Below are 24,616 nucleotides of genomic sequence, written 5' to 3'. Positions count from 1 at the left end.
CAGCCAGCGCCCTGGAGAACTTCAACCGGAAGACTTCACACCGCGCCCTGCCGAGGGACCAACAGCCAGCGCCCTGGAGAACTTCAACCGGAAGACTTCACACCGCGCCCTGCCGAGGGACCAACAGCCAGCGCCCTGGAGAACTTCAACCGGAAGACTTCACACCGCGCCCTGCCGAGGGACCAACAGCCAGCGCCCTAGAGAACTGCAACCGGAAGACTTCACACCACGCCCTGCCGAGGGACCAACAGCCAGCGCCTTGGAGAACTTCAACCGGAAGACTTCACACCGCGCCCTGCCGAGGGACCAACAGCCAGCGCCTGGAAAACTGCAACCGGAAGACTTCACCGCGCCCTGCCGAGGGACCAACAGCCAGCGCCTTGGAGAACTGCAACCGGAAGACTTCACACCGCGCCCTGCCGAGGGACCAACAGACAGCGCCCTGGAGAACTGCAACCGGAAGACTTCACACCGCGCCCTGCCGAGGGACCAACAGCCAGCGCCCAGGAGAACAACCGGAAGACTTCACACCACGCCCTGCCGAGGGACCAACAGCCAGCGCCCTGGAGAACAACCGGAAGACTTCACACCGCGCCCTGCCGAGGGACCAACAGCCAGCGCCCTGGAAAACTTCAACCGGAAGACTTCACACCGCGCCCTGCCAAGGGACCAACAGCCAGCGCCCTGGAGAACTTCAACCGGAAGACTTCACACCACGCCCTGCCGAGGGACCAACAGCCAGCGCCCTGGAAAACTTCAACCGGAAGACTTCACACCGCGCCCTGCCGAGGGACCAAAAGCCAGCGCCCTGGAGAACTTCAACCGGAAGACTTACCACCACGCCCTGCCGAGGGACCAACAGCCAGCGCCCTGGAGAACTGCAACCGGAAGACTTCACACCGTGCCCTGCCGAGGGACCAACAGCCAGCGCTCTGGAGAACTGCAACCGGAAGACTTCACACAGCGCCCTGCCGAGGGACCAACAGCCAGCGCCTGGAGAACTGCAACCGGAAGACTTCACCGCGCCCTGCCGAGGGACCAACAGCCAGCGCCTTGGAGAACTGCAACCGGAAGACTTCACACCGCGCCCTGCCGAGGGACCAAAAGCCAGCGCCCTGGAGAACTTCAACCGGAAGACTTCACACCGCACCCTGCCGAGGGACCAACAGCCAGCGCCCTGGAGAACTTCAACCGGAAGACTTCACACCGCGCCCTGCCGAGGGACCAACAGCCAGCGCCCTGGAGAACTTCAACCGGAAGACTTCACAACGCGCCCTGCCGAGGGACCAACAGCCGGCGCCCTAGAGAACTTCAACCGGAAGACTTCGTAGCACGCCCTGCCGAGGGACCAACAGCCGGCGCCCTGGAGAACAACCGGAAGACTTCACAACGCGCCCTGCCGAGGGACCAACAGCCAGCGCCCTGGAGAACTTCAACCGGAAGATTTCACACCGCGCCCTGCCGAGGGACCAACAGCCAGCGCCCTGGAGAACTTCAACCGGAAGACTTCACACCGCGCCCTGCCAAGGGACCAACAGCCAGCGCCCTGGAGAACTTCAACCGGAAGACTTCACACCGCGCCCTGCCGAGGGACCAACAGCCAGCGCCCTGGAGAACTGCAACCGGAAGACTTCACACCGCGCCCTGCCGAGGGACCAACAGCCGGCGCCCTAGAGAACTTCAACCGGAAGACTTCGTAGCACGCCCTGCCGAGGGACCAACAGCCAGCGCCCTGGAGAACAACCGGAAGACTTCACACCGCGCCCTGCCGAGGGACCAACAGCCAGCGCCCTGGAGAACTTCAACCGGAAGACTTCACATCGCGCCCTGCCAAGGGACCAACAGCCAGCGCCCTGGAGAACTTCAACCGGAAGACTTCACACCGCGCCCTGCCGAGGGACCAACAGCCAGCGCCCTGGAGAACTTCAACCGGAAGACTTCACATCGCGCCTTGCCAAGGGACCAACAGCCAGCGCCCTGGAGAACTTCAACCGGAAGACTTCACACAGCGCCCTGCCGTGGGACCAACAGCCAGCGCCCTGGAGAACTGCAACCGGAAGACTTCACACCGCGCCCTGCCGAGGGACCAATAGCCAGCGCCCTGGAGAACTTCAACCGGAAGACTTCACACCGCGCCCTGCCAAGGGACCAACAGCCAGCGCCCTAGAGAACTTCAACCGGAAGACTTCGCAGCATGCCCTGCCGAGGGACAAACAGCCAGCGCCCTGGAGAACTTCAACCGGAAGACTTCACACCACGCCCTGCCGAGGGACCAACAGCCGGCGCTCTAGAGAACTTTAACCGGAAGACTTCGCAGCACGCCCTGCCGAGGGACCAACAGCCAGCGCCCTGGAGAACAACCGTAAGACTTCACACCGCGCCCTGCCAAGGGACCAACAGCCAGCGCCCTGGAGAACTTCAACCGGAAAACTTCACACCGCGCCGTCCCGAGGGACCAACAGCCAGCGCCCTGGAGAACTGCAACCGGAAGACTTCACACCGCGCCCTGCCGAGGGACCAACAGCCGGCGCCCTGGAGAACAACCGGAAGACTTCACAACGCGCCCTGCCGAGGGACCAACAGCCAGCGCCCTGGAGAACTTCAACCGGAAGACTTCACACCGCGCCCTGCCAAGGGAACAACAGCCAGCGCCCTGGAGAACTTCAACCGGAAGCCTTCACACCGCGCCCTGCCGAGGGACCAACAGCCAGCGCCCTGGAGAACAACTGGAAGACTTCACACCGCGCCCTGCCGAGGGACCAACAGCCAGCGCCCTGGAGAACTGCAACCGGAAGACTTCACACCGCGCCCTGCCAAGGGACCAACAGCCAGCGCCCTGGAGAACTTCAACCGGAAGACTTCACACCGCGCCCTGCCGAGGGACCAACAGCCAGCGCCCTGGAGAACTTCAACCGAAAGACTTCACACCGCGCCCTGCCGAGGGACCAACAGCCAGCGCCCTGGAGAACTTCAACCGGAAGACTTCACACCACGCCCTGCCGAGGGACCAACAGCCAGCGCCCTGGAGAACTTCAACCGGAAGACTTCACACCGCGCCCTGCCAAGGGACCAACAGCCAGCGCCCTGGAGAACTTCAACCGGAAGACTTCACACCACGCCCTGCCGAGGGCCCAACAGCCAGCGCCCTGGAGAACTGCAACCGGAAGACTTCGCAGCACGCCCTGCCGAGGGACCAACAGCCGGCGCCCTAGAGAACTTAAACCGGAAGACTTCGCAGCACGCCCTGCCGAGGGACCAACAGCCGGCGCCCTGGAGAACAACTGGAAGACTTCACACCGCGCCCTGCCGAGGGACCAACAGCCAGCGCCCTGGAGAACTTCAACCGGAAGACTTCACACCGCGCCCTGCCAAGGGACCAACAGCCAGCGCCCTGGAGAACTTCAACCGGAAGACTTCACACCGCGCCCTGCCGAGGGACCAACAGCCAGCGCCCTGGAGAACTTCAACCGGAAGACTTCGCAGCACGCCCTGCCAAGGGACCAACAGCCGGCGCCCTGGAGAACAACTGGAAGACTTCACACCGCGCCCTGCCGAGGGACTAACAGCCAGCGCCCTGGAGAACTTCAACCGGAAGACTTCACACCGCGCCCAGCCAAGGGACCAACAGCCAGCGCCCTGGAGAACTTCAACCGGAAGACTTCACACCGCGCCCTGCCGAGGGACCAACAGCCAGCGCCCTGGAGAACTTCAACCGGAAGACTTCACACCGCGCCCTGCCAAGGGACCAACAGCCAGCGTCCTGGAGAACTTCAACCGGAAGACTTCACACCACGCCCTGCCGAGGGACCAACAGCCAGCGCCCTGGAGAACAAGCGGAAGACTTCACACCGCGCCCTGCCGAGGGACCAACAGCCAGCGCCCTGGAGAACTGTAACCGGAAGACTTCACACCGCGCCCTGCCGAGGGACCAACAGCCAGCATCCTGGAGAACTTCAACCGAAGACTTCACACCGCGCCCTGCCGAGGGACCAAAAGCCAGCGCCCTGGAGAACTTCAACCGGAAGACTTCGCAGCACGCCCTGCCGAGGGACCAACAGCCAGCGCCCTGGAGAACTTCAACCGGAAGACTTCACACCGCGCCCTGCCAAGGGACCAACAGCCAGCGTCCTGGAGAACTTCAACCGGAAGACTTCACACCGCGCCCTGCCGAGGGACCAACAGCCGGCGCTCTAGAGAACTTTAACCGGAAGACTTCGCAGCACGCCCTGCCGAGGGACCAACAGCCAGCGCCCTGGAGAACAACCGTAAGACTTCACACCGCGCCCTGCCGAGGGACCAACAGCCAGCGCCCTGGAGAACAACCGTAAGACTTCACACCGCGCCCTGCCGAGGGACCAACAGCCAGCGCCCTGGAGAACTGCAACCGGAAGACTTCACACCGCGCCCTGCCGAGGGACCAACAGCCGGCGCCCTGGAGAACAACCGGAAGACTTCACAACGCGCCCTGCCGAGGGACCAACAGCCAGCGCCCTGGAGAACTTCAACCGGAAGACTTCACACCGCGCCCTGCCAAGGGAACAACAGCCAGCGCCCTGGAGAACTTCAACCGGAAGACTTCACACCGCGCCCTGCCGAGGGACCAACAGCCAGCGCCCTGGAGAACAACTGGAAGACTTCACACCGCGCCCTGCCGAGGGACCAACAGCCAGCGCCCTGGAGAACTGCAACCGGAAGACTTCACACCGCGCCCTGCCAAGGGACCAACAGCCAGCGCCCTGGAGAACTTCAACCGGAAGACTTCACACCGCGCCCTGCCGAGGGACCAACAGCCAGCGCCCTGGAGAACTTCAACCGAAAGACTTCACACCGCGCCCTGCCGAGGGACCAACAGCCAGCGCCCTGGAGAGCTTCAACCGGAAGACTTCACACCGCGCCCTGCCGAGGGACCAACAGCCAGCGCCCTGGAGAACTTCAACCGGAAGACTTCACACCGCGCCCTGCCAAGGGACCAACAGCCAGCGCCCTGGAGAACTTCAACCGGAAGACTTCACACCGCGCCCTGCCAAGGGACCAACAGCCAGCGTCCTGGAGAACTTCAACCGGAAGACTTCACACCACGCCCTGCCGAGGGACCAACAGCCAGCGCCCTGGAGAACAAGCGGAAGACTTCACACCGCGCCCTGCCGAGGGACCAACAGCCAGCGCCCTGGAGAACTGTAACCGGAAGACTTCACACCGCGCCCTGCCGAGGGACCAACAGCCAGCATCCTGGAGAACTTCAACCGGAAGACTTCACACCACGCCCTGCCGAGGGACCAACAGCCAGCGCCCTGGAGAACTTCAACCGGAAGACTTCACACCGCGCCCTGCCGAGGGACCAAAAGCCAGCGCCCTGGAGAACTTCAACCGGAAGACTTCGCAGCACGCCCTGCCGAGGGACCAACAGCCAGCGCCTTGGAGAACTTCAACCGGAAGACTTCACACCGCGCCCTGCCGAGGGACCAACAGCCAGCGCCCTGGAGAACTTCAACCGGAAGACTTCACACCGCGCCCTGCCGAGGGACCAACAGCCGGCGCCCTAGAGAACTTAAACCGGAAGACTTCGCAGCACGCCCTGCCGAGGGACCAACAGCCAGCGCCCTGGAGAACAACCGGAAGACTTAACACCGCGCCCTGCCGAGGGACCAACAGCCAGCGCCCTGGAGAACTTCAACCGGAAGACTTCACACCGCGCCCTGCCAAGGGACCAACAGCCAGCGCCCTGGAGAACTTCAACCGGAAGACTTCACACCGCGCCCTGCCGAGGGACCAACAGCCAGCGCCCTGGAGAACTGCAACCGGAAGACTTCACACCGCGCCCTGCCGAGGGACCAACAGCCGGCGCCCTAGAGAACTTCAACCGGAAGACTTCGTAGCACGCCCTGCCGAGGGACCAACAGCCAGCGCCTGGAGAACTGCAACCGGAAGACTTCACCGCGCCCTGCCGAGGGACCAACAGCCAGCGCCCTGGAGAACAACCGGAAGACTTCACACCGCGCCCTGCCAAGGGGCCAACAGCCAGCACCCTGGAGAACTTCAACCGGAAGACTTCACATCGCGCCCTGCCGAGGGACCAACAGCCAGCGCCCTGGAGAACTTCAACCGGAAGACTTCACACCGCGCCCTGCCGAGGGACCAACAGCCAGCGCCCTGGAGAACTTTAACCGGTAGACTTCACACCGCGCCCTGCCGAAGGACCAACAGCCAGCGCCCTGGAGAACTTCAACCGGAAGACTTCACACCGCGCCCTGCCGAGGGACCAACAGCCAGCGCCCTGGAGAACTTCAACCGGAAGACTTCACACCGCGCCCTGCCGAGGGACCAACAGCCAGCGCCCTGGAGAACTTCAACCGGAAGACTTCACACCGCGCCCTGCCGAGGGACCAACAGCCAGCGCCCTAGAGAACTGCAACCGGAAGACTTCACACCACGCCCTGCCGAGGGACCAACAGCCAGCGCCCTGGAGAACTTCAACCGGAAGACTTCACACCGCGCCCTGCCGAGGGACCAACAGCCAGCGCCCTGGAGAACTTCAACCGGAAGACTTCACACCGCGCCCTGCCGAGGGACCAACAGCCAGCGCCCTGGAGAACTTCAACCGGAAGACTTCACACCGCGCCCTGCCGAGGGACCAACAGCCAGCGCCCTGGAGAACTTCAACCGGAAGACTTCACACCGCGCCCTGCCGAGGGACCAACAGCCAGCGCCTTGGAGAACTTCAACCGGAAGACTTCACACCGCGCCCTGCCGAGGGACCAACAGCCAGCGCCTGGAAAACTGCAACCGGAAGACTTCACCGCGCCCTGCCGAGGGACCAACAGCCAGCGCCTTGGAGAACTGCAACCGGAAGACTTCACACCGCGCCCTGCCGAGGGACCAACAGCCAGCGCCCTGGAGAACTGCAACCGGAAGACTTCACACCGCGCCCTGCCGAGGGACCAACAGCCAGCGCCCAGGAGAACAACCGGAAGACTTCACACCACGCCCTGCCGAGGGACCAACAGCCAGCGCCCTGGAGAACAACCGGAAGACTTCACACCGCGCCCTGCCGAGGGACCAACAGCCAGCGCCCTGGAAAACTTCAACCGGAAGACTTCACACCGCGCCCTGCCAAGGGACCAACAGCCAGCGCCCTGGAGAACTTCAACCGGAAGACTTCACACCACGCCCTGCCGAGGGACCAACAGCCAGCGCCCTGGAGAACTTCAACCGGAAGACTTCACACCGCGCCCTGCCGAGGGACCAAAAGCCAGCGCCCTGGAGAACTTCAACCGGAAGACTTACCACCACGCCCTGCCGAGGGACCAACAGCCAGCGCCCTGGAGAACTGCAACCGGAAGACTTCACACCGTGCCCTGCCGAGGGACCAACAGCCAGCGCTCTGGAGAACTGCAACCGGAAGACTTCACACAGCGCCCTGCCGAGGGACCAACAGCCAGCGCCTGGAGAACTGCAACCGGAAGACTGCACCGCGCCCTGCCGAGGGACCAACAGCCAGCGCCTTGGAGAACTGCAACCGGAAGACTTCACACCGCGCCCTGCCGAGGGACCAAAAGCCAGCGCCCTGGAGAACTTCAACCGGAAGACTTCACACCGCACCCTGCCGAGGGACCAACAGCCAGCGCCCTGGAGAACTTCAACCGGAAGACTTCACACCGCGCCCTGCCGAGGGACCAACAGCCAGCGCCCTGGAGAACTTCAACCGGAAGACTTCACAACGCGCCCTGCCGAGGGACCAACAGCCGGCGCCCTAGAGAACTTCAACCGGAAGACTTCGCAGCACGCCCTGCCGAGGGACCAACAGCCGGCGCCCTGGAGAACAACCGGAAGACTTCACAACGCGCCCTGCCGAGGGACCAACAGCCAGCGCCCTGGAGAACTTCAACCGGAAGATTTCACACCGCGCCCTGCCGAGGGACCAACAGCCAGCGCCCTGGAGAACTTCAACCGGAAGACTTCACACCGCGCCCTGCCGAGAGACCAACAGCCAGCGCCCTGGAGAACTTCAACCGGAAGACTTCACACCGCGCCCTGCCAAGGGACCAACAGCCAGCGCCCTGGAGAACTTCAACCGGAAGACTTCACACCACGCCCTGCCGAGGGACCAACAGCCAGCGCCCTGGAGAACTTCAACCGGAAGACTTCACACCGCGCCCTGCCAAGGGACCAACAGCCAGCGCCCTGGAGAACTTCAACCGGTAGACTTCACACCACGCCCTGCCGAGGGACCAACAGCCAGCGCCCTGGAGAACTTCAACCGGAAGACTTCACACCGCGCCCTGCCGAGGGACCAACAGCCAGCGCCCTGGAGAACAACCGGAAGACTTCACACCACGCCCTGCCGAGGGACCAACAGCCAGCGCCCTGGAGAACTGCAACCGGAAGACTTCACACCGCGCCCTGCCGAGGGACCAACAGCCAGCGCCTGGAGAACTGCAACCGGAAGACTTCACCGCGCCCTGCCGAGGGACCAACAGCCAGCGCCTTGGAGAACTGCAACCGGAAGACTTCACCGCGCCCTGCCGAGGGACCAACAGCCAGCGCCTTGGAGAACTGCAACCGGAAGACTTCACACCGCGCCCTGCCGAGGGACCAACAGCCAGCGCCCTGGAGAACAACCGGAAGACTTCACACCGCGCCCTGCCGAGGGACCAACAGCCAGCACACTGGAGAACAACCGGAAGACTTCAAACCGCGCCCTGCCGAGGAACCAACAGCCAGCGCCCTGGAGAACTTCAACCGGAAGACTTCACACCGCGCCCTGCCGAGGGACCAACAGCCAGCGCCCTGGAGAACTTCAACCGGAAGACTTCACATCGCGCCCTGCCAAGGGACCAACAGCCAGCGCCCTGGAGAACTTCAACCGGAAGACTTCACACCGCGCCCTGCCGAGGGACCAACAGCCAGCGCCCTGGAGAACTTCAACCGGAAGACTTCACACCGCGCCCTGCCGAGGGACCAACAGCCAGCGCCCTGGAGAACTTCAACCGGAAGACTTCACATCGCGCCTTGCCAAGGGACCAACAGCCAGCGCCCTGGAGAATTTCAACCGGAAGACTTCGCAGCATGCCCTGCCGAGGGACCAACAGCTAGCGCCCTGGAGAACTTCAACCGGAAGATTTCACACCGCGCCCTGCCGAGGGACCAACAGCTAGCGCCCTGGAGAACTTCAACCGGAAGATTTCACACCGCGCCCTGCCGAGGGACCAACAGCCGGCGCCCTAGAGAACTTCAACCGGAAGACTTCGCAGCACGCCCTGCCGAGGGACCAACAGCCGGCGCCCTGGAGAACAACTGGAAGACTTCACACCGCGCCCTGCCGAGGGACCAACAGCCAGCGCCCTGGAGAACTTCAACCGGAAGACTTCACACCACGCCCTGCCGAGGGACCAACAGCCGGCGTTCTAGAGAACTTCAACCGGGAGACTTCACACCACACCCTGCCGAGGAACCAACAGCCAGCGACCTGGAGAACTGCCACCGGAAGACTTCACACCGCGCCCTGCCGAGGGACCAGCAGCCAGCGCCCTGGAGAACTTCAACCGGAAGACTTCGCAGCACGCCCTGCCGAGGAACCAACAGCCGGCGCCCTGGAGATCAACCGGAAGACTTCACACCGCGCCCTGCCGAGGGACCAACAGCCAGCGCCCTAGAGAACTTCAACCGGAAGACTTCACACCGCGCCCTGCCGAGGGACCAACAGCCGGCGCCCTAGAGAACTTCAACCGGAAGACTTCGCAGCACGCCCTGCCGAGGGACCAACAGCCGGCGCCCTGGAGAACAACTGGAAGACTTCACACCGCGCCCTGCCGAGGGACCAACAGCCAGCGCCCTGGAGAACTTCAACCGGAAGACTTCACACCGCGCCCTGCCGAGGGACCAACAGCCAGCGCCCTGGAGAACTTCAACCGGAAGACTTCACACCGCGCCCTGCCGAGGGACCAACAGCCAGCACACTGGAGAACTTCAACCGGAAGACTTCACACCGCGCCCTGCCGAGGGACCAGCAGCCAGCGCCCTGGAGAACTTCAACCGGAAGACTTCACACCGCGCCCTGTTGAGGGACCAACAGCCAGCGCCCTGGAGAACTTCAACCGGAAGACTTCACACCGCGCCCTGCCGAGGGACCAACAGCCAGCACCCTGGAGAACAACCGGAAGACTTCAAACCGCGCCCTGCCGAGGGACCAACAGCCAGCGCCCTGGAGAACTTCAACCGGAAGACTTCACACCGCGCCCTGCCGAGGGACCAACAGCCAGCGCCCTGGAGAACTTCAACCGGAAGACTTCACATCGCGCCCTGCCAAGGGACCAACAGCCAGCGCCCTGGAGAACTTCAACCGGAAGACTTCACACCGCGCCCTGCCGAGGGACCAACAGCCAGCGCCCTGGAGAACTTCAACCGGAAGACTTCACACCACGCCCTGCCGAGGGACCAACAGCCGGCGCTCTAGAGAACTTTAACCGGAAGACTTCGCAGCACGCCCTGCCGAGGGACCAACAGCCAGCGCCCTGGAGAACAACCGTAAGACTTCACACCGCGCCCTGCCGAGGAACCAACAGCCAGCGCCCTGGAGAACTTCAACCGGAAGACTTCACACCGCGCCCTGCCGAGGGACCAACAGCCAGCGCCCTGGAGAACTTCAACCGGAAGACTTCACACCGCGCCCTGCCGAGGGACCAACAGCCAGCGCCCTGGAGAACTTCAACCGGAAGACTTCACACCGCGCCCTGCCGAGGGACCAACAGCCAGCGCCCTAGAGAACTGCAACCGGAAGACTTCACACCACGCCCTGCCGAGGGACCAACAGCCAGCGCCTTGGAGAACTTCAACCGGAAGACTTCACACCGCGCCCTGCCGAGGGACCAACAGCCAGCGCCTGGAAAACTGCAACCGGAAGACTTCACCGCGCCCTGCCGAGGGACCAACAGCCAGCGCCTTGGAGAACTGCAACCGGAAGACTTCACACCGCGCCCTGCCGAGGGACCAACAGCCAGCGCCCTGGAGAACTGCAACCGGAAGACTTCACACCGCGCCCTGCCGAGGGACCAACAGCCGGCGTTCTAGAGAACTTCAACCCACACCCTGCCGAGGAACCAACAGCCAGCGACCTGGAGAACTGCCACCGGAAGACTTCACACCGCGCCCTGTTGAGGGACCAACATCCAGCGCCCTGGAGTACTTCAACCGGAAGACTTCGCAGCACGCCCTGCCGAGGAACCAACAGCCGGCGCCCTGGAGATCAACCGGAAGACTTCACACCGCGCCCTGCCGAGGGACCAACAGCCAGCGCCCTGGAGAACTTCAACCGGAAGACTTCACACCTCGCCCTGCTGAGGGACCAACAGCCAGCGCCCTGGAGAACTTCAACCGGAAGACTTCGCAGCACGCCCTGCCGAGGGACCAACAGCCGGCGCCCTGGAGAACAACCGGAAGACTTCACAACGCGCCCTGCCGAGGGACCAACAGCCAGCGCCCTGGAGAACTTCAACCGGAAGATTTCACACCGCGCCCTGCCGAGGGACCAACAGCCAGCGCCCTGGAGAACTTCAACCGGAAGACTTCACACCGCGCCCTGCCGAGGGACCAACAGCCAGCGCCCTGGAGAACTTCAACCGGAAGACTTCACACCGCGCCCTGCCAAGGGACCAACAGCCAGCGCCCTGGAGAACTTCAACCGGAAGACTTCACACCGCGCCCTGCCAAGGGACCAACAGCCAGCGCCCTAGAGAACTTCAACCGGAAGACTTCGCAGCATGCCCTGCCGAGGGACCAACAGCCAGCGCCCTGGAGAACTGCAACCGGAAGACTTCACACCGCGCCCTGCCGAGGGACCAACAGCCAGCGCCCTGGAGAACTTCAACCGGAAGACTTCACACCGCGCCCTGCCGAGGGACCAACAGCCAGCGCCCTGGAGAACTTCAACCGGAAGACTTCACACCGCGCCCTGCCGAGGGACCAAAAGCAAGCGCCCTGGAGAACTTCAACCGGAAGACTTCACACCACGCCCTGCCGAGGGACCAACAGCCAGCGCCCTGGAGAACTGCAACCGGAAGACTTCACACCGCGCCCTGCCGAGGGACCAACAGCCAGCGCCCTGGAGAACTGCAACCGGAAGACTTCACACCGCGCCCTGTTGAGGGACCAACAGCCAGCGCCCTGGAGAACTGCAACCGGAAGACTTCACACCACGCCCTGCCGAGGGACCAACAGCCAGCACACTGGAGAACTTCAACCGGAAGACTTCACACCGCGCCCTGCCGAGGTACCAACAGCCAGCGCCCTGGAGAACAACCGGAAGGCTTCACACCACGCCCTGCCGAGGGACCAACAGCCAGCGCCCTGGAGAACTGCAACCGGAAGACTTCACACCGCGCCCTGCCGAGAGACCAACAGCCAGCGCTCTGGAGAACTGCAACCGGAAGACTTCACACCGCGCCCTGCCGAGGTACCAACAGCCAGCGCCTGGAGAACTGCAACCGGAAGACTTCACCGCGCCCTGCCGAGGGACCAACAGCCAGCGCCTTGGAGAACTGCAACCGGAAGACTTCACACCGCGCCCTGCCGAGGGACCAACAGCCAGCGCCCTGGAGAACAACCGGAAGACTTCACACCGCGCCCTGCCGAGGGACCAACAGCCAGCGCCCTGGAGAACTTAAACCGGAAGACTTCACACCGCGCCCTGCCGAGGGACCAACAGCCAGCGCCCTGGAGAACAACCGGAAGACTTCAAACCGCGCCCTGCCGAGGGACCAACAGAAGGCGCCCTGGAGAACTTCAACCGGAAGACTTCACACCGCGCCCTGCCGAGGGACCAACAGCCAGCGCCCTGGAGAATTTCAACCGGAAGACTTCACACCGCGTCCTGCCGAGGGACCAACAGCCAGCGCCTTGGAGAACTGCAACCGGAAGACTTCACACCGCGCCCTGCCGAGGGACCAACAGCCAGCGCCCTGGAGAACAACCGGAAGACTTTACACCGCGCCCTGCCAAGGGGCCAACAGCCAGCACCCTGGAGAACTTCAACCGGAAGACTTCACACCGCGCCCTGCCGAGGGACCAACAGCCAGCGCCCTGGAGAACTTCAACCGGTAGACTTCACACCGCGCCCTGCCGAGGGACCAACAGCCAGCGCCCTGGAGAACTTACACCGGAAGACTTCACACCGCGCCCTGCCGAGGGACCAACAGCCAGCGCCCTGGAGAACTGCAACCGGAAGACTTCACACCGCGCCCTGCCGAGGGACCAATAGCCAGCGCCCTGGAGAACAACCGGAAGACTTCACACCGCGCCCTGCCAAGGGACCAACAGCCAGCGCCCTAGAGAACTTCAACCGGAAGACTTCGCAGCACGCCCTGCCGAGGGACCAACAGCCAGCGCCCTGGAGAACTTCAACCAGAAAACTTCACACCGCGCCCTGCCAAGGGACCAACAGCCAGCGCCCTGGAGAACTTCAACCGGAAGACTTCACACCTCGCCCTGCTGAGGGACCAACAGCCAGCGCCCTGGAGAACTTCAACCGGAAGACTTCGCAGCACGCCCTGCCGAGGAACCAACAGCCGGCGCCCTGGAGATCAACCGGAAGACTTCACACCGCGCCCTGCCGAGGGACCAACAGCCAGCGCCCTGGAGAACTTCAACCGGAAGACTTCACACCTCGCCCTGCTGAGGGACCAACAGCCAGCGCCCTGGAGAACTTCAACCGGAAGACTTCGCAGCACGCCCTGCCGAGGGACCAACAGCCGGCGCCCTGGAGAACAACCGGAAGACTTCACAACGCGCCCTGCCGAGGGACCAACAGCCAGCGCCCTGGAGAACTTCAACCGGAAGATTTCACACCGCGCCCTGCCGAGGGACCAACAGCCAGCGCCCTGGAGAACTTCAACCGGAAGACTTCACACCGCGCCCTGCCGAGGGACCAACAGCCAGCGCCCTGGAGAACTTCAACCGGTAGACTTCACACCGCGCCCTGCCAAGGGACCAACAGCCAGCGCCCTGGAGAACTTCAACTGGAAGACTTCACACCGCGCCCTGCCAAGGGACCAACAGCCAGCGCCCTGGAGAACTTCAACCGGAAGACTTCACACCGCGCCCTGCCGAGGGACCAACAGCCAGCGCCCTGGAGAACTTCAACCGGAAGACTTCACACCGCGCCCTGCCAAGGGACCAACAGCCAGCGCCCTAGAGAACTTCAACCGGAAGACTTCGCAGCATGCCCTGCCGAGGGACCAACAGCCAGCGCCCTGGAGAACTGCAACCGGAAGACTTCACACCGCGCCCTGCCGAGGGACCAACAGCCAGCGCCCTGGAGAACTTCAACCGGAAGACTTCACACCACGCCCTGCCGAGGGACCAACAGCCAGCGCCCTGGAGAACTTCAACCGGAAGACTTCACACCACGCCCTGCCGAGGGACCAACAGCCAGCGCCCTGGAGAACTGCAACCGGAAGACTTCACACCGCGCCCTGTTGAGGGACCAACAGCCAGCGCCCTGGAGAACTGCAACCGGAAGACTTCACACCGCGCCCTGCTGAGGGACCAACAGCCAGCGCCCTGAAGAACAACCGGAAGACTTCACACCACGCCCTGCCGAGGGACCAACAGCCAGCACACTGGAGAACTTCAACCGGAAGACTTCACACCGCGCCCTGCCGAGGGACCAGCAGCCAGCGCCCTGGAGAACTTCAACCGGAAGACTTCACACCGCGCCCTGTTGAGGGACCAAAAGCCAGCGCCCTGGAGAACTTCAACCGGAAGACTTCACACCGCGCCCTGCCGAGGGACCAACAGCCAGCACCCTGGAGAACAACCGGAAGACTTCAAACCGCGCCCTGCCGAGGGACCAACAGCCAGCGCCCTGGAGAACTTCAACCGGAAGACTTCACACCGCGCCCTGCCGAGGGACCAACAGCCAGCGCCCTGGAGAACTTCAACCGGAAGACTTCACACCGCGCCCTGCCGAGGGACCAACAGCCAGCGCCCTGGAGAACTTCAACCGGAAGACTTCACATCGCGCCCTGCCAAGGGACCAACAGCCAGCGCCCTGGAGAACTTCAACCGGAAGACTTCACACCGCGCCCTGCCGAGGGACCAACAGCCAGCGCCCTGGAGAACTTCAACCGGAAGACTTCACACCGCGCCCTGCCAAGGGACCAACAGCCAGCGCCCTGGAGAACTTTAACCGGAAGACTTCGCAGCACGCCCTGCCGAGGGACCAACAGCCAGCGCCCTGGAGAACAACCGTAAGACTTCACACCGCGCCCTGCCGAGGAACCAACAGCCAGCGCCCTGGAGAACTTCAACCGGAAAACTTCACACCGCGCCCTGCCGAGGGACCAACAGCCAGCGCCCTGGAGAACTTCAACCGGAAGACTTCACACCGCGTCCTGCCAAGGGACCAACAGCCAGCGCCCTGGAGAACTTCAACCGGAAGACTTCACACCGCGCCCTGCCGAGGTACCAACAGCCAGCGCCCTGGAGAACAACCGGAAGGCTTCACACCACGCCCTGCCGAGGGACCAACAGCCAGCGCCCTGGAGAACTGCAACCGGAAGACTTCACACCGCGCCCTGCCGAGAGACCAACAGCCAGCGCTCTGGAGAACTGCAACCGGAAGACTTCACACCGCGCCCTGCCGAGGTACCAACAGCCAGCGCCTGGAGAACTGCAACCGGAAGACTTCACCGCGCCCTGCCGAGGGACCAACAGCCAGCGCCTTGGAGAACTGCAACCGGAAGACTTCACACCGCGCCCTGCCGAGGGACCAACAGCCAGCGCCCTGGAGAACAACCGGAAGACTTCACACCGCGCCCTGCCGAGGGACCAACAGCCAGCACACTGGAGAACTTCAACCGGAAGACTTCACACCGCGCCCTGCCGAGGGACCAACAGCCAGCGCCCTGGAGAACAACCGGAAGACTTCAAACCGCGCCCTGCCGAGGGACCAACAGCCAGCGCCCTGGAGAACTTCAACCGGAAGACTTCACACCGCGCCCTGCCGAGGGACCAACAGCCAGCGCCCTGGAGAATTTCAACCGGAAGACTTCACACCGCGTCCTGCCGAGGGACCAACAGCCAGCGCCTTGGAGAACTGCAACCGGAAGACTTCACACCGCGCCCTGCCGAGGGACCAACAGCCAGCGCCCTGGAGAACAACCGGAAGACTTTACACCGCGCCCTGCCAAGGGGCCAACAGCCAGCACCCTGGAGAACTTCAACCGGAAGACTTCACACCGCGCCCTGCCGAGGGACCAACAGCCAGCGCCCTGGAGAACTTCAACCGGTAGACTTCACACCGCGCCCTGCCGAGGGACCAACAGCCAGCGCCCTGGAGAACTTCAACCGGTAGACTTCACACCGCGCCCTGCCGAGGGACCAACAGCCAGCGCCCTGGAGAACTTACACCGGAAGACTTCACACCGCGCCCTGCCGAGGGACCAACAGCCAGCGCCCTGGAGAACTGCAACCGGAAGACTTCACACCGCGCCCTGCCGAGGGACCAATAGCCAGCGCCCTGGAGAACAACCGGAAGACTTCACACCGCGCCCTGCCGAGGGACCAACAGCCAGCGCCCTGGAGAACTTCAACCGGAAGACTTCACACCGCGCCCTGCCAAGGGACCAACAGCCAGCGCCCTAGAGAACTTCAACCGGAAGACTTCGCAGCACGCCCTGCCGAGGGACCAACAGCCAGCGCCCTGGAGAACTTCAACCAGAAAACTTCACACCGCGCCCTGCCAAGGGACCAACAGCCAGCGCCCTGGAGAACTTCAACCGGAAGACTTCACACCGCGCCCTGCCGAGGGACCAACAGCCAGCGCCCTGGAGAACTTCAACCGGAAGACTTCACACCGCGCCCTGCCGAGGGACCAACAGCCAGCGCCTGGAAAACTGCAACCGGAAGACTTCACCGCGCCCTGCCGAGGGACCAACAGCCAGCGCCTTGGAGAACTGCAACCGGAAGACTTCACACCGCGCACTGCCGAGGGACCAACAGCCAGCGCCCTGGAGAACTTCAACCGGAAGACTTCACACCGCGCCCTGCCGAGGGACCAACAGCCGGCGCCCTGGAGAACTTCAACCGGAAGACTTCACAACGCGCCCTGCCGAGGGACCAACAGCCGGCGCCCTAGAGAACTTCAACCGGAAGACTTCACACCGCGCCCTGCCAAGGGACCAACAGCCAGCGCCCTGGAGAACTTCAACCGGAAGACTTCACACCGCGCCCTGCCAAGAGACCAACAGCCAGCGCCCTGGAGAACTTCAACCGGAAGACTTCACACCGCGCCCTGCCGAGGTACCAACAGCCAGCGCCCTGGAGAACAACCGGAAGACTTCACACCACGCCCTGCCGAGGGACCAACAGCCAGCGCCCTGGAGAACTGCAACCGGAAGACTTCACACCGCGCCCTGCCGAGGGACCAACAGCCAGTGCCTGGAGAACTGCAACCGGAAGACTTCACACCGCGCCCTGCCGAGGGACCAACAGCCAGCGCCTGGAGAACTGCAACCGGAAGACTTCACACCGCGCCCTGCCGAGGGACCAACAGCCAGCGCCTGGAAAACTGCAACCGGAAGACTTCACCGCGCCCTGCCGAGGGACCAACAGCCAGCGCCTTGGAGAACTGCAACCGGAAGACTTCACACCGCGCCCTGCCGAGGGACCAACAGCCAGCGCCCTGGAGAACAACCGGAAGACTTCAAACCGCGCCCTGCCGAGGGACCAACAGCCAGCGCCCTGGAGAACTGCAACCGGAAGACTTCACCGCGCCCTGCCGAGGGACCAACAGCCAGCGCCCTGGAGAACTTCAACCGGAAGACTTCACACCGCGCCCTGCCGAGGGACCAACAGCCAGCGCCCTGGAGAATTTCAACCGCAAGACTTCACACCGCGCCCTGCCGAGGGACCAACAGCCAGCGCCTGGAAAACTGCAACCGGAAGACTTCACCGCGCCCTGCCGAGGGACCAACAGCCAGCGCCTTGGAGAACTGCAACCGGAAGACTTCACACCGCGCCCTGCCGAGGGACCAACAGCCAGCGCCCTGGAGAACTGCAACCGGAAGACTTCACACCGCGCCCTGCCGAGGGACCAACAGCCAGCGCCCAGGTGAACAACCGGAAGACTTCACACCACGCCCTGCCGAGGGACCAACAGCCAGCGCCCTGGAGAACAACCGGAAGACTTCACACCGCGCCCTGCCGAGGGACCAACAGCCAGCGCCCTGGAGAACTTCAACCGGAAGACTTCACACCGCGCCCTGCCAAGGGACCAACAGCCAGCGCCCTGGAGAACTTCAACCGGAAGACTTCACACCACGCCCTGCCCTGCCGAGGGACCAACAGCCAGCGCCCTGGAGAACTTCAACCGGAAGACTTCACACCGCGCCCTGCCGAGGGACCAAAAGCCAGCGCCCTGGAGAACTTCAACCGGAAGACTTCACACCACGCCCTGCCGAGGGACCAACAGCCAGCGCCCTGGAGAACTGCAACCGGAAGACTTCACACCGTGCCCTGCCGAGGGACCAACAGCCAGCGCTCTGGAGAACTGCAACCGGAAGACTTCACACAGCGCCCTGCCGAGGGACCAACAGCCAGCGCCTGGAGAACTGCAACCGGAAGACTTCACCGCGCCCTGCCGAGGGACCAACAGCCAGCGCCTTGGAGAACTGCAACCGGAAGACTTCACACCGCGCCCTGCCGAGGGACCAAAAGCCAGCGCCCTGGAGAACTTCAACCGGAAGACTTCACACCGCACCCTGCCGAGGGACCAACAGCCAGCGCCCTGGAGAACTTCAACCGGAAGACTTCACACCGCGTCCTGCCGAGGGACCAACAGCCAGCGCCCTGGAGAACTTCAACCGGAAGACTTCACAACGCGCCCTGCCGAGGGACCAACAGCCGGCGCCCTAGAGAACTTCAACCGGAAGACTTCGCAGCACGCCCTGCCGAGGGACCAACAGCCGGCGCCCTGGAGAACAACCGGAAGACTTCACAACGCGCCCTGCCGAGGGACCAACAGCCAGCGCCCTGGAGAACTTCAACCGGAAGACTTCACACCGCGCCCTGCCAAGGGACCAACAGCCAGCGCCCTGGAGAACTTCAACCGGAAGACTTCACACCGCGCCCTGCCGAGGGACCAACAGCCAGCGCCCTGGAGAACAACCGGAAGACTTCACACCACGCCCTGCCGAGGGACCAACAGCCAGCGCCTGGAGAACTGCAACCGGAAGACTTCACCGCGCCCTGCCGAGGGACCAACAGCCAGCGCCTTGGAGAACTGCAACCGGAAGACTTCACACCGCGCCCTGCCGAGGGACCAACAGCCAGCGCCCTGGAGAACAACCGGAAGACTTCACACCGCGCCCTGCCGAGGGACCAACAGCCAGCACACTGGAGAACAACCGGAAGACTTCAAACCGCGCCCTGCCGAGGGACCAACAGCCAGCGCCCTGGAGAACTTCAACCGGAAGACTTCACACCGCGCCCTGCCGAGAGACCAACAGCCAGCGCCCTGGAGAACTTCAACCGGAAGACTTCACATCGCGCCCTGCCAAGGGACCAACAGCCAGCGCCCTGGAGAACTTCAACCGGAAGACTTCACACCGCGCCCTGCCGAGGGACCAACAGCCAGCGCCCTGGAGAACTTCAACCGGAAGACTTCACATCGCGCCTTGCCAAGGGACCAACAGCCAGCGCCCTGAAGAATTTCAACCGGAAGACTTCGCAGCATGCCCTGCCGAGGGACCAACAGCTAGCGCCCTGGAGAACTTCAACCGGAAGACTTCACATCGCGCCCTGCCGAGGGACCAACAGCCAGCGCCCTGGAGAACTGCAACCGGAAGACTTCACACCGCACCCTGCCGAGGGACCAACAGCCAGCGCCCTGGAGAATTTCAACCGGAAGACTTCGCAGCATGCCCTGCCGAGGGACCAACAGCTAGCGCCCTGGAGAACTTCAACCGGAAGACTTCACATCGCGCCCTGCCAAGGGACCAACAGCCAGCGCCCTGGAGAACTGCAACCGGAAGATTTGACACCGCGCTCTGCCGAGGGACCAACAGCCGGCGCCCTAGAGAACTTCAACCGGAAGACTTCGCAGCACGCCCTGCCGAGGGACCAACAGCCGGCGCCCTGGAGAACAACTGGAAGACTTCACACCGCGCCCTGCCGAGGGACCAACAGCCAGCGCCCTGGAGAACTTCAACCGGAAGACTTCACACCACGCCCTGCCGAGGGACCAACAGCCGGCGTTCTAGAGAACTTCAACCGGGAGACTTCACACCACACCCTGCCGAGGAACCAACAGCCAGCGACCTGGAGAACTGCCACCGGAAGACTTCACACCGCGCCCTGTTGAGGGACCAACATCCAGCGCCCTGGAGAACTGCAACCGGAAGACTTCACACCGCGCCCTGCCGAGGGACCAACAGCCAGCGCCCTGGAGAACAACCGGAAGACTTCAAACCGCGCCCTGCCGAGGGACCAACAGCCAGCGCCCTGGAGAATTTCAACCGGAAGACTTCGCAGCACGCCCTGCCGAGGGACCAACAGCCAGCGCCCTGGAGAACTTCAACCAGAAAACTTCACACCGCGCCCTGCCAAGGGACCAACAGCCAGCGCCCTGGAGAACTTCAACCGGAAGACTTCACACCGCGCCCTGCCGAGGGACCAACAGCCAGCGCCCTGGAGAACTTCAACCGGAAGACTTCACATCGCGCCTTGCCAAGGGACCAACAGCCAGCGCCTGGAAAACTGCAACCGGAAGACTTCACCGCGCCCTGCCGAGGGACCAACAGCCAGCGCCTTGGAGAACTGCAACCGGAAGACTTCACACCGCGCACTGCCGAGGGACCAACAGCCAGCGCCCTGGAGAACTTCAACCGGAAGACTTCACACCGCGCCCTGCCGAGGGACCAACAGCCAGCGCCCTGGAGAACTTCAACCGGAAGACTTCACAACGCGCCCTGCCGAGGGACCAACAGCCGGCGCCCTAGAGAACTTCAACCGGAAGACTTCGCAGCACGCCCTGCCGAGGGACCAACAGCCAGCGCCCTGGAGAACTTCAACCGGAAGACTTCACACCGCGCCCTGCCAAGGGACCAACAGCCAGCGTCCTGGAGAACTTCAACCGGAAGACTTCACACCGCGCCCTGCCGAGGTACCAACAGCCAGCGCCCTGGAGAACAACCGGAAGACTTCACACCACGCCCTGCCGAGGGACCAACAGCCAGCGCCCTGGAGAACTGCAACCGGAAGACTTCACACCGCGCCCTGCCGAGAGACCAACAGCCAGCGCTCTGGAGAACTGCAACCGGAAGACTTCACACCGCGCCCTGCCGAGGGACCAACAGCCAGCGCCTGGAGAACTGCAACCGGAAGACTTCACCGCGCCCTGCCGAGGGACCAACAGCCAGCGCCTTGGAGAACTGCAACCGGAAGACTTCACACCGCGCCCGGCCGAGGGACCAACAGCCAGCGCCCTGGAGAACTGCAACCGGAAGACTTCACCGCGCCCTGCCGAGGGACCAACAGCCAGCGCCCTGGAGAACAACCGGAAGACTTCAAACCGCGCCCTGCCGAGGGACCAACAGCCAGCGCCCTGGAGAACTGCAACCGGAAGACTTCACCGCGCCCTGCCGAGGGACCAACAGCCAGCGCCTTGGAGAACTGCAACCGGAAGACTTCACACCGCGCCCTGCCGAGGGACCAACAGCCAGCGCCCTGGAGAACTGCAACCGGAAGACTTCACCGCGCCCTGCCGAGGGACCAACAGCCAGCGCCTTGGAGAACTGCAACCGGAAGACTTCACACCGCGCCCTGCCGAGGGACCAACAGCCAGCGCCCTGGAGAACTTCAACCGGAAGACTTCACATCGCGCCCTGCCGAGGGACCAACAGCCAGCGCCCTGGAGAACTGCAACCGGAAGACTTCACACCGCGCCCTGCCGAGGGACCAACAGCCAGCGCCCTGGAGAACTTCAACCGGAAGACTTCACACCGCGCCCTGCCGAGGGAGCAACAGCCAGCGCCCTTGAGAACTTCAACCGGAAGAATTCACATCGCGCCCTGCCAAGGGACCAACAGCCAGCGCCCTGGAGAATTTGAACCGGAAGACTTCACACCGCGCCCTGCCGAGGGACCAACAGCCAGCGCCCTGGAGAACTTCAACCGGAAGACTTCACATCGCGCCTTGCCAAGGGACCAACAGCCAGCGCCCTGGAGAATTTCAACCGGAAGACTTCACACCACGCCCTGCCGAGGGACTAACAGCTAGCGCCCTGGAGAACTTCAACCGGAAGACTTCACATCGCGCCCTGCCGAGGGACTAACAGCCAGCGCCCTGGAGAACTTCAACCGGAAGACTTCACACCGCGCCCTGCCAAGGGACCAACAGCCAGCGCCCTGGAGAACTTCAACCGGAAGACTTCACACCACGCCCTGCCGAGGGACTAACAGCCACCGCCCTGGAGAACTTCAACCGGAAGACTTGACACTGCGCCCTGCCGAGGGACCAACAGCCAGCGCCCTAGAGCAGTGTTCCCGAACCATGTCCTCAGGGAACACCAACAGGTCATGTTTTGTGGAAATCCACAGAGGTAATCAGCTGTGCTGAGACACTTATTACCTCACCTTAGCATGTTTGTGGTTTTCTGCAAAACGTACTGTTGGTGGGCCTTGAGGACTGGGTTAGGGAGCTCTGCTATAGATAACTTCAACCGGAAGACTTAACCACGCCCTGCCGAGGGACCAACAGCCAGCGCCCTGGGGAACTGCAACCGGAAGACTTCACACCGGGCCCTGCTGAGGGACCAACAGCCAGCGCCCTTGAGAACTTCAACCGGAAGACTTCACACCACGCCCTGCCGAGGGACCAACAGCCAGCGCCCTGGAGAACTGCAACCGGAAGACTTCACACCGCGCCCTGCCGAGGGACCAACAGCCAGCGCCCTGGAGAACTGCAACCGGAAGACTTCACACCGCGCCCTGCCGAGGGACCAACAGCCAGCGCCCTGGAGAACTTCAACCGGAAGACTTCACACCACGCCCTGCCGAGGGACCAACAGCCAGCGCCCTGGAGAACAACCAGAAGACTTCACGCCACGCCCTGCCGAGGGACCAACAGCCAGCGCCCTGGAGAACTGCAACAGGAAGACTTTACACCGCGCCCTGCCGAGGGACCAACAGCCAGCGCCCTGGAGAACTTCAACTGGAAGACTTCACACCACGCCCTGCCGAGGGACCAACAGCCAGCGCCCTGGGGAGCTTCAACCGGAAGACTTCACACCGCGCCCTGCCGAGGGACCAACAGCCAGCGCCCTGGAGAACTTCAACCGGAAGACTTCACACCGCGCCCTGCCGAGGGACCAACAGCCAGCGCCCTGGAGAACAACCGGAAGACTTCACACCGCGCCCTGCCGAGGGACCAACAGCCAGCGCCCTGGAGAACCGGAAGACTTCACACCGCGCCCTGCCGAGGGACCAATAGCCAGCGCCCTAGAGCAGTGTTCCCCAACCCTGTCCTCAGGGCCCACCAACAGGTCATGTTTTGTGAAAATCCACAGAGGTAGTTAATCAGCTGTGCTGAGACACTAATTAACTCACCTTAGCATGTTTGTGGTTTTCTGCAAAATGTCCTGTTGGTGAGCCTTGAGGACTGGGTTAGGGAGCTCTGCCCTAGAGAACTTCAACCAGAAGACTTCACGCCACGCCCTGCCGAGGGACCAACAACCAGCGCCCTGGAGAACTTTAACCGGAAGACTTCACACCGCGCCCTGCCGAGGGACCAACAGCCAGCGCCCTGGAGAACTGCAACAGGAAGACTTCACACCGCGCCCTGCCGAGGGACCAACAGCTGGTGCCCAGAACTTCAACCGGAGAAATTCAGAATGCGCCCTGCCGAGGGACTTCAACAAAAGGCGCCCAGGAGGGATTTAGTAACAACCGGTGCCAAAAGGAATTTATTAACAACCGGCGGCAAGCCGGGAAAACAACAGTTGTCGGAGACTTCAAACAAACAGCGCCCTGGTCCGAGACCTCAAACGAACAGCGCCCTGGTCCAAGACTTCAAATAGCGCGCTGGTCCGAGACTTCAAACAAATAGCGCCCTGGTCCGAGACTTCAAACAAACAGCGCCCTGGTGGTGTACTGCAAACCATGCCCTGAGTAACAACTAAAGTATACCCTAGTAGGGGACTTCAAACTGCATGATTAGTACCGAATTGTGCCCTGCCGGGGATATCAAACTGCACAGCGTACCAGCCAAAGTGCGCTCTGATGGGGACCTCAAACAGCACCCTGCTGAGCGACTGTACAGAAGCCATGTTGCAGCTGGCATTTTCAGTCTTCCTTGACTTTGCTCCAACTGGAAATTATATTTCTATGGAAACAAAGCAGATTGTAGGTCCACTTAATATGTCTTGTCCAGCTGTGGTTTTTAGTAACTGAAAAAAAGCAGCAAAGATCACCTCCAAATTTACAATAATTTTTTTTGCATATCCAAAGTATGTAGCTGCAACTAGATTCCACTACAATGAAGCCTTTAGTATTCCTTAAAGTGGATCTGAGATTAACTTCTACTCATTGCATAATTGTGTTCCTTTCCTATTGTTTATAGGGCA

This window comes from Hyperolius riggenbachi, chromosome 3 (assembly GCF_040937935.1).
Source record: "Hyperolius riggenbachi isolate aHypRig1 chromosome 3, aHypRig1.pri, whole genome shotgun sequence".
Classification (NCBI taxonomy): Eukaryota; Metazoa; Chordata; class Amphibia; order Anura; family Hyperoliidae; genus Hyperolius; species Hyperolius riggenbachi.
This window is presented reverse-complemented; position numbering follows the sequence as displayed.